Consider the following 16,184-nt stretch of genomic DNA (forward strand, 5'->3'; position numbering starts at 1 on the left):
CAAAGATGGTAGAGGAGGCATTAGGAGAGGTGGAGTGATCAGTTTAAAGTCATGGTAGAGGAGGCATTAGGAGAGGTGGAGTGATCAGTTTAAAGTCATGGTAGAGGAGGCATTAGGAGAGGTGGAGTGATCAGTTTAAAGTCATGGTAGAGGAGGCATTAGGAGAGGTGGAGTGACCAGTTTAAAGTCATGGTAGAGGAGACATTAGGAGAGGTGGAGTGTTTCCTGCGTGTCAGAGAACAGAAGTTAACGCTGGAATGACCACGTGAATCAGTGTCATATGAAGTGGAGAGCCTGGATTTTCAGAGCAGAGCACTGGTGAATGGTGTAATCTCTGGCGTCCCATTGGATATTGGGGCTAGATCAATAGGTTGAAGCATTCCAGGAGTGGTGGATATCGATATTACTGATGTTTGAGGAAGAGTTCCCGACACATGTAAAGTTGGGGTATATAAGATACGCTGTTAGAGCATCCATGTACGACAGAGGAGGCTGGTGGGAGGAGCTATAGGAGGACGGGATCATAGTAATGGTTGAAATGGAATAAATGGAACAGAGTCAAACGTGGTTTCCACATGGTTGATGTGTTTGGTACCGTAATACGATGTAGTCCGCCGTAAAACCCCACAGAAGAAGAAGACTTCCTATCGAATGGTTCCCAAAACTCCCATGAAGCTATGCTTAAATATGCAGAACGTATTCCCACAGATAGAACAACGAGACAGATATTTCACCAGATGTATAAATGTGAAGCATCCGCTTGGCGTTTCCACTCACTACCAAACATGGTGATGAGAGGAAGCCCAGTGGGAGAAGATGGAACGACCAAACATGGTGATGAGAGGAAGCCCAGTGGGAGAAGATTAAGCGAGATGGCAAGCTTCCCAAGCTTCCCATGTGGTGTCGTCACTCCAGCTCCATCACGTAATCTAGGCTTGCTAACTCAGCTGAGGTAATGTTAGCTACCTAACAAGTTAGGCAAAGTGACGTGGTGGAGCTATCAAAACAAGTGACAAGTTAGGAATTACAAAAGCAGCAAGTCACAGACATATTTTGGGGGACTTTTTTGTTTGTTAACTATTATTGTTTGAAAATGTCTCTGTGTGTGAGACATACTATCAGGTTTAAGTGATCCACTGGCCTGCTATTGAACTCAACCTGAGAATCTTTTATTTACCAAATTTAACCATTGTTATTTATCTACTACATTTTTTTTCTGTCCAAACAAGAACACAGACCCTGGCCGGCAAAGACCCCTCCACAGCTGACAGATAGGAGTTCATCTTGGACTTCACAAGAACATTAATCAAAGCAGATATACCTCTTGAGAAGGGGCCTAAGCTCTATCTACAATATGAGCAGGACATCAAAGATGCTGTAGAGGGAAAGAACATTTATGTCATCCTTGATGAGATGACTGATGCCTTTGGAAGATGTGCTCTCTCCATCCTACTCCAGCCAGTGGATGAGCGACCTGTTGTAGCAGACCTGGTTTTCTTGGATAAAGGAAACTTCACCACTGTGCCCCAAGCTGTCATTTCCTGTCTCAACAACAATGGGGTTGACTTTAACAATGTGTGGGCTTTTGTAAGTGACTCAGCCAGCTACATGAAGAAGGCTTTCACCAGCATCTTGAAGGGCCTCTTCCCCAACTCCGGACACGTCACCTGCTCTGCCCATCTCCTGAGACTGCTAATGGAGGTGTTTGAGGACGTGAACAGGCTGTGTGCTCTGGTGAAGAAGGGGTTCTGTCAGGCACCCCCAGGGTTGTCTGGAGCGGAGATCATTCGTGCTGGGAAATGGCAATTCTTCTGTGATGCCTGTGTAAGCTGAGCTGACCAGGTGGGGCTCATGATACGCGCTGTGGAGTACCTGGCATAGTACATGGATCTGCTCACCGACATCACTACCACCTTACCAGAAATGGCAAAGTGTGTCCAGGATGAGGGAACACAAGGCCCAGCTGAAAGCCCAGGCAGTGTTCATTGTGGAGCATAGTGTGGAGATAGAGACTAACCTGACAAAGCTGGAGGAGACCTCTGTGCCAACAGCCCACAACATCGCCAGCAAGCTGGAGGACCTGCAAATGCAGTTTGAGTATGGCAGAACAGCTGGGGCTGACGACTGCTGAGGCAGCCTCTAGAGGAAGAAGCTCCATCAAACTGCAGACTGTGCTAGAGAAGCACCCCTGCCTTCACCTGTTCAAGTCACTAACTGTTCTAGATCCAGCCTAAGTGATTAAGGACTATGTCCATGCCATCCCTGCTCTGAGCCAGGTGTCTGCAGAGGAGTGGCACAGATACATTGACATCGACAAGTTAGACGCTATGCAAGTGAGTTCAGTGGACTGGTGGACAGCTAGACAGGACAGGATGTCAGCTAGACAGGACAGGATGTCAGCTAGACAGGACAGGATGTCAGCTAGACAGGACAGGATGTCAGCTAGACAGGACAGGATGTCAGCTAGACAGGACAGGATGTCAGCTAGACAGGACAGGATGTCAGCTAGACAGGACAGGATGTCAGCTAGGCAGGACAGGATGTCAGCTAGACAGGACAGGATGTCAGCTAGGCAGGACAGGATGTCAGCTAGACAGGACAGGATGTCAGCTAGACAGGACAGGATGTCAGCTAGACAGGACAGGATGTCAGCTAGACAGGACAGGATGTCAGCTAGACAGGACAGGATGTCAGTTCATATTGTGACGATTCCTCAGTGGATGTAGAGAGACTTTTCTCACATTATCAGATGCTACTTAGTCAGCGTAGAAGGAGCCTCACAGAGAGAAATGTTAAAAAGTATAATAGCATTGAGCACTAAAAAGCCTGTCAGTCACACACCCCCCAAACTCTACCGCTCTTTCTGTGTTTTGGTTTGAAGCAATTTGATAATAGTTAATGAATAGTTATATGGGGAAAGGAACGAAGAGACAGAATTGTTAATCTAATCTGTTTGGTGTTTATGTATTTATAGATGGATTCATCAGTGTATTATTAGTATTTATCTGCCTTTGCACTTTGTTGATGACGCTCTATTTATTTATCTATCATATTTTTCCAGAAGGAAACGTTAAAGATAAAAGGATTATATAAAGGTAGAGGTAATTTTTGACAGAGCTTTAGTAGAAGGATAACTGTAGATTCTAATACACTAAATTAAGCATTTATTTACATTAAAACCCGATGTTATTAAATAATTTTACTACACTAAAGGCAAAAAAATGCATTCCGCAGATTTTCAGCAGAAATCGCTGCAGAAAATAGAAAAAAATCCCTGCAGATTCCGTTTGGGTTTGATTATCACTTGTGAATGATTCCCATCTTAAGGCAAGAAACAGCATGCTTTTTTTTGCGACTTTTTCAAATCATAGTCCACACCTCATGAAGCCGAGCCCATAGGCCTATATGTTTTGATAAGGTTTGTATCACAACTAAAGTGGCCAAATAACTTCTTAAAACGAAGCACATTCATCTGCTTTACAACGGGTGTAGAGCCTAACTGGCATACATACGCAGTGTGTGAGTTTTAAGTTTGGGGAAGATAATTTACACCATTAAAATGCACCTTTATAATAAAAGCATTACAAGAATAATCGCATTTGTGGACACTTTTGATAATGGTGTTTTGCTGCTAATGGAACATTCCGCTTATACAGTGGGGGAAAAAGTATTTAGTCAGCCACCAATTGTGCAAGTTCTCCCACTTAAAAAGATGAGAGAGGCCTGTAATTTTCATCATAGGTACTATGATGTATTGTATTTTGGATTTATCGCATCCCACAAATCAAATCAAATCAAATTGTATTTGTCACATGCGTAAAATACAACAGGTGTAGACCTTACTGTGAAATGCTTACTTACAAGCCCTTAACCACAATGCAGTTCAAGAAATAGAGTTTAAAACATTTTGACTAAATAAACTAAAGTAAAAAGTAACACAATAAAATAACAATAATGAGGCTATATACAGGTGGTACCTAAAACCCTCACAAACTTTTACAGATGCACAATTGAGAGCATCCTGTCGGGCTGTATCACTGCCTGGGACGGCAACTGCACCGCCTGCGGAACGCATTACCGGGGGCAAACTACCCGCCCTCCAAGACACATACAGCACCCGATGTCACAGGAAGGCCAAAAAGATAATCAAGGACATCAACCACCCGAGCCACTGCCTGTTCAACCCCGCTATCATCCAGAAGGCGAGGTCGGTACAGGTGCATCAAAGCTGGGACAGAGAGAATGAAAAACAGCTTCTATCTCAAGGCCATCAGACTGTTAAATAGCCATCACTAGCACATTAGAGGCCGCTGCTGCCTATTGAAATCACTGGCCACTTTAAGAAATGGAATACTAGTCACTTTAATAATGTTTCCATATCTTGCACTACTCATCTCATATGTATATACTGCATTCTATTCTATAATATTCTACTGTATCTTAGTCCATGCCGCAGGTAGCTTAGTGGTTAAGAGCGTTGTGCCAGTAACCGAAAGGTCGCTGGTTCTAATCCCCGAGCCGACTAGGTGAAAAATCTGTCGATGTGCCCTTGAGCAAGGCACTTAACCCTAATTGCTCCCCGGGCGCCGAAGACGTGGATGTCGATTAAGGCAGCCCCCCGCACCTCTCTGATTCAGAGGGGTTGGGTTAAATGCGGAAGACACATTTCAGTTGAATGCATTCAGTTGTACAACTGACTAGATATCTCCCTTTCCCTTTCCCTATGTATATATTCTTAAATCCCATTCCTTACTTAGATTTGTGTGTATTGGGTATATGTTGTGAAATTGTTAGATATTACTTGTTAGATATTACTGCACTGTCAGAGCTAGAAGCACAAGCATTTTGCTACACCTGCAATAACATCGGCTAAACACATGTATGTGACAAATACAATTTGATTTGATTTGATTTGATTAGAGTTTTCCCAAACTGTGGAAACCTTTTCAGTTGATTTGATTTGATATAGGTCCTGGATGGCAGGAATCTTGGCCCCAGTGAGCGCATCAGCTAGACTTGGGCTCACCTGGACTCCTTCCCTTAGGGTTAGATATATATATCTTCCTGCCATCTGTTCCTCTGTTTGATCCCCGTGTCTGCATTGATGTTGTTTCGTTTCCCCAGACGCTGTCCGTGTTTTGGTCCTGTCTGTTTTTTCCATTAACCTCTACGGGATCGGTGTCCCGTATACGGGACGGTTGAGCTAACGTGCGCTAATGTGATTAGCATGACTGTTGTAAGTAACAGTAAACTTTCCAGGACATAGACATGTCTTATATGGGCAGAAAGCTTACATTCTTGTTAATCTAACTGCACTGTCCAATTTACAGTAGCTATTACAGTGAAAAAATACCATGCTATTGTTTGAGGAGAGTGCACAACAACAGAAAACGTATCACGGCAACTGGTTTGATGCGTTCACCTCTGAAGGTAAATAATGTACTTACATTCAGTAATCTTGCTCTGATTTGTCATCCTAAGGGTCCCAGAGATCAAATGTAGCATAGTTTTGTTTGATAAAATCCATTTTTATATTCAAATGTAGGAACTGGGTTCTACAGTTTGACCCCCTGCTGTCTCTGGCTCCACACCCACCCCGCCCAGCCATCTAGATGTGTGAAAGTTAGTGTATAAGCTAATGATCCATCATGTATGACATTCCTGGGAGTGTGTAAACTTACATTTTGTATTACCATATCATTTTTGTATGTTCTCTATAGTTATGTACTTGAAAATATGTAAATTTACCAATTCGGCACATTTGGGCAGACTTGATACAAAATAGTCCAGTATTGCAATGCTTCACTGGATCAATCTGAAACTTTGCACACCCACTGCTGCCATCTGGTCCTCTGTAGCTCAATTGGTAGAGCATGGCGCTTGTAATGCCAGGGTAGTGGGTTCGATCCCCGGGACCACCCATACGTAAAAATGTATGCACACATGACTGTAAGTCTCTTTGGATAAAAGCGTCTGCTAAATGGCATATTATTATTATTATTTATCTAGTGGCCAAAATCTAAATTGCGCCTAAACTGCAATATTATATTGTGGCCTTTCTCTTGCATTTCAAAGATGATGGAACAGAAAAATAAATAGAAAACGCATGTTTTTATGTTTGTATTATCTTTTACCAGATCTAATGTGTTATATTCTCCTACATTAATTTCACATTTCCACAAACTTCAAAGTGTTTCCTTTCAAATGGTATCAAGAATATGCATATCCTTGCTTCAGGTCCTGAGCTACAGGCAGTTAGATTTGGGTATGTCATTTTAGGCGAAAAGTGAAAAAAAGGGTCTGATCCTTAAAGAGGTTTGTGTTATTAGCTTTATACTTTGAAAATAGAAACGTGAAAATATTCTGGCGATGAGCATGCGCATCTTCAATATGTATCCATTGTTCCTCTTTAGTGCATTTAACTATATGTCCCAAGTAAAAGCCTTGGGTGGCAAGCTGATGCAATTCCATGTCCGGAAGGTTAAAGCCCCCCTCAGACTGAGGACCATGTAAAACCTTCCTTTTTATTCTATGAGTTTTATTCTCCCATTAAGACTGAGTATACTTTTTAAAAGAATGTCTTCGGTGGGGTAATTAGTATGACTGAGAATAAATATACAAACTTTGGGAGCCATGCCATTCTGAAGAGGTTTATTCTACCTGTAAGATGTATGGGAAGATTGTTCCATTTAATTAGATCTGCTTTCATATTGTTGAGTAATGGAATAAAGTTATCTCAGTCTGAATAAAGTTATCTTTATATATTCGTTGTCCGTTGTCACTTATTAAGCGTCCTAAGTATGTAATGTTTGTTGTGGTGGATGTGGCAATGCATGGGGTTGGGGTGGATGTGGCAATGCATGGGGTTGGGGTGGATGTGGCAATGCATGGGGTTGTGGTGGATGTGGCAATGCATGGGGTTGTGGTGGATGTGGCAATGCATGGGGTTGTGGTGGATGTGGCAATGCATGGGGTTGTGGTGGATGTGGCAATGCATGGGGTTGTGGTGGATGTGGCAATGCATGGGGTTGTGGTGGATGTGGCAATGCATGGGGTTGGGGTGGATGTGGCAATGCATGGGGTTGTGGTGGATGTGGCAATGCATGGGGTTGGGGTGGATGTGGCAATGCATGGGGTTGTGGTGGATGTGGCAATGCATGGGGTTGTGGTGGATGTGGCAATGCATGGGGTTGTGGTGGATGTGGCAATGCATGGGGTTGTGGTGGATGTGGCAATGCATGGGGTTGTGGTGGATGTGGCAATGCATCATGTATGACATTCCGGGGAGTGTGTAAACTTACATTTTGTATTACCATATCAGCTCTAGCTCCTAAGTGGCGCAGTGGTTCGAATCGCAGTGCTAACTGTGCCACTAGAGATCCTGGTTTGAATCCAGGCTCTGTTGCAGCCGGCCGCGACCTGGAGACTCATGAGTGGCGCACAATTGTCCAGGGTAGGGGAGGGAATGGCTGGCAGGGATGTAGCTCAGTTGATAGAGCATGGCATTTGCAACGCCAGGGTTGTGGGTTTGATTCCCACGGGGGGCCAGTATAAAAAATATATGTATTCACTAACTGTAAGTTGCTCTGGATAAGAGCGTCTGGTAAAATGACTAAAATAAAAAAATATATGTATCATTTTTGTATGTTCTCTATACCTATGTACTTGCAAATGTTTCAATTGACCAATTCGGCACATTTGGGCAGACTTGATACAAAATAGTCCAGTACTGCAATGCTTCACTGGATCAATCTGAAACTTTACACTCACACTGCTGCCATCTAGTGGCTGAACTCTAAATTGTGCCTAAACTGCAATATTATATTGTGGCCTTTCTCTTGCATTTCAAAGATCATGATTATTTATTTTTTTAAGCATGTTTTTTGGTTTGTATTATCTTTCACCAGATCTAATGTGTTATATTCTCCTACATTAATTTCACATTTCCACAAACTTCAACGTTTTTCCTTTCAAATAGTATCAAGAATATGCATTTTCTTGCTTCACATCCTGAGCTACAGGCAGTTAGATTTGGGTATGTCATTTTAGGCGAACATTTTAAAAAAGGGTCTGATCCTTAAGAGGTAAAATGTTCACTCCCTGTAATTGCTTCCTAATTGCTTCCTGTCTCCCAGCATCTGTCCTCACAGTATCTTAAATAATCATCCTCCTCACCTCGACCCCCCCTTGATCCCCCCCTTTTATCTCTGACTCTACTGACAGCTACGTTATTGAGGAAAAATGTACTTTCTATGCCTGTGATATGTGGTTGTCCCACTTAACTATCTTAAGATGAATGCATTAACTGTAAGTCGCTAAATGACTAAAAAGTCAATGTTATTGCACACACACACTTCACAGAAATATGTTCCCTAGAACGTGCCAATAGGATCTTGTTAGCTCGTGCTTGGCTCTGCCCACCTCCTTGCTTGGCTCTGCCCACCTCCTTGCTTGGCTCTGCCCACCTCCTTGCTTGGCTCCGCCCACCTCCTTGCTTGTTCTGCCCACTATAACTCATTTGCTCCCATTTGAAACGACGGACTATCTTGGTTTAGTTATACAAATATTTTGTATTCCTCTTATCTGTAAATTTTTTGGCTATATCGTAAATATTCATGGAAACCAAAATGTGCTTTTTGTTCTTCATTTAAGGTTAGGCATAAGGTTAGCAGTGTGGTTAAGGTTCGTTTTTATTTATTTTTTATTTCACCTTTATTTAACCAGGTAAGCCAGTTGAGAACAAGTTCTCATTTACAACTGTGACCTGGCCAAGATAAAGCAAAGCAGTGCGATAAAAACAACAACACAGAGTTACATATGGGGTAAAACAAAACATAAAGTCAATAACACAATAGAAAATCTATATACAGTGTGTGCAAATGTAGTACGTTATGGAGGTAAGGCAATAAATAGGCCATAGTGCAAAATAATTACAATTTATTATTAACACTGGAGTGATAGATGTGCAAAAGATGATGTGCAAATAGAGATACTGGGGTGCAAATGAGCTAAATAAATAACAATATAGGGATGAGGTAGTTGGGTGGGCTAATTTCAGATGGGCTGTGTACAGGTGCAGTGATCGGTAAGCTGCTCTGACAACTGATGCTTAAAGTTAGTGAGGGAGATAAGAGTCTCCAGCTTCAGAGATTTTTGCAATTCGTTCATGTCAAAAATGTTATAAATTGATTTGCATTTTAATGAGGGAAATAATTATTTGACCCCCTCTCAATCAGAAAGATTTCTGGCTCCCAGGTGTCTTTTATACAGGTAACGAGCTGAGATTAGGAACACACTCTTAAAGGGAGTGCTCCTAATCTCAGTTTGTTACCTGTATAAAAGACACCTGTCCACAGAAGCAATCAATCAATCAGATTCCAAACTCTCCACCATGGCCAAGACCAAAGAGCTCTCCAAGGATGTCAGGGACAAGATTGTAGACCTACACAAGGCTGGAATGGGCTACAAGACCATCGCCAAGCAGCTTGGTGAGAAGGTGACAACAGTTGGTGCGATTATTCGCAAATGGAAGAAACACAAAATAACTGTCAATCTCCCTCGGCCTGGGGCTCCATGCAAGATCTCACCTCGTGGAGTTGCAATGATCATGAGAACGGTGAGGAATCAGCCCAGAACTACACGGGAGGATCTTGTCAATGATCTCAAGGCAGCTGGGACCATAGTCACCAAGAAAACAATTGGTAACACACTACGCCGTGAAGGACTGAAATCCTGCAGCACCCGCAAGGTCCCCCTGCTCAAAAAAGCATATATACATGCTCGTCTGAAGTTTGCCAATGAACATCTGAATGATTCAGATGAGAACTGGGTGAAAGTGTTGTGGTCAGATGAGACCAAAATGGAGCTCTTTGGCACAACTCAACTCGCCGTGTTTGGAGGAGGAGGAATGCTGCCTATGACCCCAAGAACACCATCCCCACCGTTAAACATGGAGGTGGAAACATTATGCTTTGGTAGTGTTTTTCTGCTAAGGGGACAGGACAACTTCACCGCATCAAAGGGACGATGGACGGGGCAATGTACCGTCAAATTTTGGGTGAGAACCTCCTTCCCTCAGCCAGGGCATTGAAAATGGGTCGTGGATGGGTATTCCAGCATGACAATAACCCAAAACACACGGCAAAGGCAACAAAGGAGTGGCTCAAGAAGAAGCACATCAAGGTCCTGGAGTGGCCTAGCCAGTCTCCAGACCTTAATCCCATAGAAAATCTGTGGAGGGAGCTGAAGGTTCGAGTTGCCAGATGTCAGCATCGAAACCTTAATGACTTGGAGAAGATCTGCAAAGAGGAGTGGGACAAAATCCCTCCTGAGATGTGTGCAAACCTGGTGGCCAACTACAAGAAACGTCTGACCTCTGTGATTGCCAAAAAGGGTTTTGCCACCAAGTACTAAGTCATGTTTTGCAGAGGGGTCAAGTACTTATTTCCCTCATTAAAATGAAAATCAATTTATAACATTTCTGACATGCGTTTTTCTGGATTTCTTTGTTGTTATTCTGTCTCTCACTGTTCAAATAAACCTACCATTAAAATTATAGACTGATCATGTCTTTGTCAGTGGGCAAACGTACAAAATCAGCGGGGGATCAAATACTTTTTTCCCTCACTGTACTACTCCACATTGAACCACAGAGGCATAAGCTACAGACAATGAACACAATTGCATTTTATCAATGGAAATTTGAAATAAAATAAAATAAAATAAAAATGTATTTGTCACATACACGTGTTTAGCAGATGTTATTGCAGGTGTAGCGAAATGCTTGTGCTTCTAGCTCTGATAGTGCAGTAATATCTAACAAGTAATGTCACGGTTTCGGCCGAGGCTGCCTCTCTCCCTTGTTCGGGCAGGCTTCGGCTTTCGTTGTCTCCGGAATACTAGCTGCCACCGTTGTATGTTTCATGTTCGTTTGCTTTTGTCTGTTTGTTGTCACACCTGTTCTCGTTTAGCCTATTAGTGTTCTATAAGTTTCTCGTTGTGTTTGTCTCGTGTTGTGTGGTATTGATTTTGTCAGTCGTGTATTTCGCTCGGTTGAGCTTCCCTCCACTGCGCTGGAGTAATTACGCACCTGTTTTGTGCGCTGTTGTTTTGTTTCGCCTTCGTGCGTATTTCGCCTTCGGGCAAGAGTTGTCCGATTGCCGTGTTTGGCATTACTAAAGTCTGTTGGACTATCCGTCTGTGTCCTGCGTTTGATTCCACCACTGCACCCACCTACAGCACGCGTTGACAAGTAATATCTAACAATTTCACAACATATACCTAAAAACACACAAAACTAGTAAGGAATGGGATTTAAGAATATATATATATATATACATATAAATGGACAAGCAATGACAGAGCGGCATGGACTAAGATATACCCCACATACCCCACATGTGGTCCTCTGTAGCTCAGCTGGTAGAGCACGGCGCTTGTAACGCCAAGGTAGTGGGTTCGATCCCCGGGACCACCCATACACAAAAAAATGTATGCACGCATGACTGTAAGTCGCTTTGGATAAAAGCGTCTGCTAAATGGCATATTATTATTATTATATAGTAGAATATTATAGAATACAGTATATACATATGAGATGAGTAGTGCAAGATATGGAAACATTATTAAAGTGACTAGTGTTCCATTTCTTAAAGTGGCCAGTGATTTCAATAGGCAGCAGCGGCCTCTAATGTGCTAGTGATGGCTATTTAACAGTCTGATGGCCTTGAGATAGAAGCTGTTTTTCATTCTCTCGGTCCCAGCTTTGATGCACCTGTACTGACCTCTCCTTCTGGATGATAGTGGGGTGAGCAGGAAGTGGCTCGGGTGGTTGATGTCCTTGTTGTCTTTTTGGCCTTCCTGTGCACACAATGTAGCTGGTTCGCCCCGTCCTGTCCCTGGGTCCACCACCCTCCACCACCCTGATGTCCTTGATGATCTTTTTGGCCTTCCTGTGACATCGGGTGTCTTGGAGGGCGGGTAGTTTGCCCCCGGTAATGCGTTCGGTAATGCCAAGAGTGTGCAAAGCTGCCATCAAGGCAAAGGGAGGCTATTTGAAGAATTTCAAATGTAAAATGTATTTTGATTTGTTTAACACTTTTTTGGTTACTACATGATTCCATATGTGTTATTTCATAGTTTGGGTGTCTTCACTACTTTTCTACAATGTAAAAAATAGTAAAAATAAAGAAAAACCCTTGAATGAGTAGGTGTGTCCAAACCTTTGACTGTTAGTGTATTATCAAGCATTTCACACATGTTATCCAGATACTGACTGTTAGTACTTGGTGGTCTATAGCAGCTTCCCACCAGAATGGGCTTTAGGTGAGGCAGATGAACCTGTAGCCATATTACTTCAACAGTATTTAACATGAGATCCTCTCTAAGCTTTACAGGGATGTGGTTCTGAATATAAACAGCAACACCGCCCCCATTGGCATTTCTGTATTTTCTGTAAATGTTATAACCTTGTATTGCTTCCACTGTATCATCAAAGGTATCATCTAAGTGAGTTTCAGAGATTGTCAGAATATGAATGTCATCTGTTACTAGCAAGTTATTGATTTCATGAACCTTGTTTCTTAAGCTACATATGTTAACGTGGGCTATTTTATTTCTGAGATGCTTGATAATGTTTCTTGCTTTACTGGGAAGCTCAGCAGAGGTAAACATACTCTGGTTATTTTTATTAGTGCAGGGTGAGCTGCACATAGTGGACTTCCTACTAGGGCACACCACCTCAGTGCTAACAGTATTACTCTGGTTCATAGGCATATGATTACTGCATACAATATCTGTGGGATCAGCAGAGGCATTCGGGGCAGTAAGAGGGACATAAATTAGGTTACTTACATTGTGTCTTCCAACGCCCCTAGGATAATGTACATTTGCTGAAGCGTTATGACAACTCAGCGACACAGTGGTAGGGATTAAATGAGCTGGACTTAGGTAATTGATAAGTCATTGTCTCAACGCAGCCTTATAATGCTGTGAAAGGATCCAGGTACCTAAATTATTTGAGTGGATCCCATCCTCTTTATAATACAAGCTTAGTTTCCAGAAGATATCAAAATTGTCAATAAATGTTACACCCACAGAGCTGCAATAGTCTCGTAGCCAGTTATGGAGGGCTAAAAGTCTGCTGAACCGTTCAATGCCACGCTTTAGGGAGGGCAGAGGGCCAGATATTATGGGGTGTTTGTTGGTGTCAAGTAGAGACCCAATCAGTTCTTTGAAATCCATCTTCAGCTGTTCTGCCTTTCATAATGTCATTTGACCCCACATGAACCTTGACAGTATCAGCCCCCGGTGACTGACTCACAGCCTCGGGAAGCAACCTGGTGATATCCTGAACTTTTGCCCCAGGAAAACACAAAGTCTTTGCCCCAGGCACAGATATATGCCTCACCATCGAACTCCTTATCACATTCGCCGGAATGATCCAGCCTCTGCCGTGTCTCGAAGCAGATTGCGAAGCCAGAGCCATAGAACTCATCTGAGAAGAGGGCTGCTGAGACACCGGCCACAGCCGCCAAAGGGACAGAGCTCTGATCCAGAGAGCATTGCCAAAGGGACAGAGCTCTGATCCAGAGAGCAATGCCAAAGGGACAGAGCTCTGATCCAGAGAGCAATGCCAAAGGGACAGAGCTCTGATCCAGAGAGCAATGCCAAAGGGACAGAGCTCTGATCCAGAGAGCATTGCCAAAGGGACAGAGCTCTGATCCAGAGAGCATTGCCAAAGGGACAGAGCTCTGATCCAGAGAGCAATACCAAAGGGACAGAGCTCTGATCCAGAGAGCATTGCCAAAGGGACAGAGCTCTGATCCAGAGAGCATTGCCAAAGGGACAGAGCTCTGATCCAGAGAGCATTGCCAAAGGGACAGAGCTCTGATCCAGAGAGCAATGCCAAAGGGACAGAGCTCTGATCCAGAGAGCATTGCCAAAGGGACAGAGCTCTGATCCAGAGAGCAATGCCAAAGGGACAGAGCTCTGATCCAGAGAGCATTGCCAAAGGGACAGAGCTCTGATCCAGAGAGCAATGCCAAAGGGACAGAGCTCTGATCCAGAGAGCATTGCCAAAGGGACAGAGCTCTGATCCAGAGAGCATTGCCAAAGGGACAGAGCTCTGATCCAGAGAGCAATGCCAAAGGGACAGAGCTCTGATCCAGAGAGCATTGCCAAAGGGACAGAGCTCTGATCCAGAGAGCAATGCCAAAGGGACAGAGCTCTGATCCAGAGAGCATTGCCAAAGGGACAGAGCTCTGATCCAGAGAGCATTGCCAAAGGGACAGAGCTCTGATCCAGAGAGCATTGCCAAAGGGACAGAGCTCTGATCCAGAGAGCAATGCTTTGGCAATGTAAGCATACAGTATGCCAATGCCAATAAAGCCCTTTGAATTGAGAGCTGATATTTACCACCCAATGCAGCTGAAGTAACGCAGCTAGCTAACTATTTTCTTGCTTATTGTGTAGTGGAAGATCAAACATACCTGTATGCCTATGGATGTGTAGCTAGCAATGTAGCTGATCTGTGTGTGGACCCTAAAAGTTTGGTTTAAATATTAGTTCAGAACAGTGGTTTTAATTGCTTCCACCAGTTAATCATTTAATCCCCAAGAATTTGCAGAAAATGACTGTTACACACATGAATGCTACATGTCAATATTATAATGTTGATATTAGCTAGCTAGCTATGAACCTAGCTACGAACCTAAGCTAGCATAGCTGGTTGTATTGACTTCAAGACAGTCTGAATGGCATCGATGAAGCCTATGGACTGAGTAGAATATAACATAACTTTATTGTTCCAAGGATGGAAGTCGTATCTACATGTAGTTATTACCAAGCATATACTCTACTATGGTAAATAAAGGTGATCTCAGGTATGAATGTCTGTGAGACATTATTTATCAGTTATATCCAATACCAGAAGTATCCAATACCAGAAGGATCCAATACCAGGAGTATCCAATACCAGAAGGATCAAAGTCCAGTCTGTGAATGGTGCTGTGTCTGCATGTATGCATTACAATTATACACTTCAACTGTGTTTACCAATCCTGGTCCTGGGACATCAATGGTTACACATTGTAACTCTGCAATAGACTACAACACGATTGAACTAAAAGGCTGATTTGTAATTAATATACAGTGCATTCGGAAAGTATTCAGATCCCTTGATTTTTTCCACATTTTGTTAAGTTACAGCCTTTTTCTAAAATTGATTAAATTGTTTTTTCCCCTCATCAATCTACACACAATACCCCATAATGACAAAGCAAAACCAAATGTATTAAAAGTAAAAAACTGAAATATCACATTTACATAAGTATTCAGACCCTTTACTCAGTACTTTGTTGAAGCACCTTTGGCAGCGATTACATATCAGGTGTCAGGTGATAGACGGCCCAGAAGGGCAGGGTCAGGGTGAAGAGGAGGTCACAGGTCAGCAGGTTGAGAATGAACAGGTTGGTGACCCTCCTCAGGTCCTCATAATGACACAGAGCACACAGCAACAGGCAGTTACCTAGACGACACAGAGCACACAGCAACAGGCAGTTACCTAGACGACACAGAGCACACAGCAACAGGCAGTTACCTAGACGACACAGAGCACACAGCAACAGGCAGTTACCTAGACGACACAGAGCACACAGCAACAGGCAGTTACCTAGACGACACAGAGCACACAGCAACAGGCAGTTACCTAGACGACACAGAGCACACAGCAACAGGCAGTTACCTAGACGACACAGAGCACACAGCAACAGGCAGTTACCTAGACGACACAGAGCACACAGCAACAGGCAGTTACCTAGACGACACAGAGCACACAGCAACAGGCAGTTACCTAGACGACACAGAGCACACAGCAACAGGCAGTTACCTAGACGACACAGAGCACACAGCAACAGGCAATTACCTAGACGACACACCAAGGAAGTTGTGAAGAGGGCACGACAACACCTTTTCTCCCTCAGGAGACTGAAAAGATTTGGCATTGGTCCCAGATCCTCAAAAAGTTCTACAGCTGCACCATCGAGAGCTTCCAGAACGGTTGCATCACCACCTGGTTTGGCAACTGCTCAGCATCCGCCCGTAAGGCGCTACAGAGGGTAGTGCGTACAGCTCAGTACATCACTGGGGCCGAGCTCCCTGCCATCCAGGACCTCTATACCAGGCGG

This window comes from Coregonus clupeaformis, chromosome 21 (assembly GCF_020615455.1).
Source record: "Coregonus clupeaformis isolate EN_2021a chromosome 21, ASM2061545v1, whole genome shotgun sequence".
NCBI lineage: Eukaryota > Metazoa > Chordata > Actinopteri > Salmoniformes > Salmonidae > Coregonus > Coregonus clupeaformis.